General features: G+C 66.6%; 1 long non-coding RNA gene across 1 annotated transcript; it reads right to left on the bottom strand.

The window, feature by feature from the left end:
* Window positions 1–117: 117 nt before the first annotated feature.
* Window positions 118–632, bottom strand: LOC113979569. Its single transcript, XR_003537910.1, has 3 exons — window positions 511–632; window positions 336–414; window positions 118–235 (listed from the first exon to the last, which is right to left on the bottom strand). It is a non-coding gene; the product is annotated as an uncharacterized LOC113979569 (long non-coding RNA).
* Between the last annotated feature and the right edge of the window lie 11 nt (window positions 633–643).

Below are 643 nucleotides of genomic sequence, written 5' to 3' on the forward strand. Positions count from 1 at the left end.
CCCCCCCCCCTCCCCGAGCCCTGGCAGCGGGCACGGGACCCCCCAGTGCCTCTGCTTGCCCTGTGCCCCCTGCCCTGCCTCTCCACCCACCTCCCACCCCTCCCCGCCCCTTCCCCGCCTCCCTCACCCGCCTTCTCGCTGGCGAATTCCCGCAGGTTGAGCTGCTGCAGCGGGAAATCCACGAACACGGAGCATTTCTTGATGGAGTAGCGGGTGGTGGAGAACCGGTTCAGGTCTTGTTGGTGGGGGGAGGGCGTCAAGGCAAAGCTGGATGGAGGAGTGGATGCCCACACGCCCCTCCCACCCCCCAAATCCCGCGGCTTCCCGAAGGATACGGAGCACCAGGATCCGGGGGAAGCGCTGGATCGTCAACTTCTTGGTGCTCCGCGTGCGCTGCCGGCACTTGTCACACACCTGAGGGGAGGGGACAGTGAGGGGGGGGTTGCAGGGGGACAAATTGGGGAGCTGAAGGGGGTCACAGAGGGGGTGTCCCCCGCTCCACGCTCTCACCGGGGCGTTCTCCGAGTCCAGCTCCTCCTCCTTGGTGAAGAGGCTGAAGCAGTCGTGGAGAGAGACCTTCCCCCCAGCAAAGCTTTTCTGGAGGGGCAGAAGGTCAGGGGGCAGTTTGGGGGGGCCCAGGAGT

The sequence above is a fragment of the Neopelma chrysocephalum genome, unplaced genomic scaffold, assembly GCF_003984885.1.
Source record: "Neopelma chrysocephalum unplaced genomic scaffold, ASM398488v2 Primary Assembly neopelma1_83523, whole genome shotgun sequence".
NCBI classification, from domain to species: domain Eukaryota; kingdom Metazoa; phylum Chordata; class Aves; order Passeriformes; family Pipridae; genus Neopelma; species Neopelma chrysocephalum.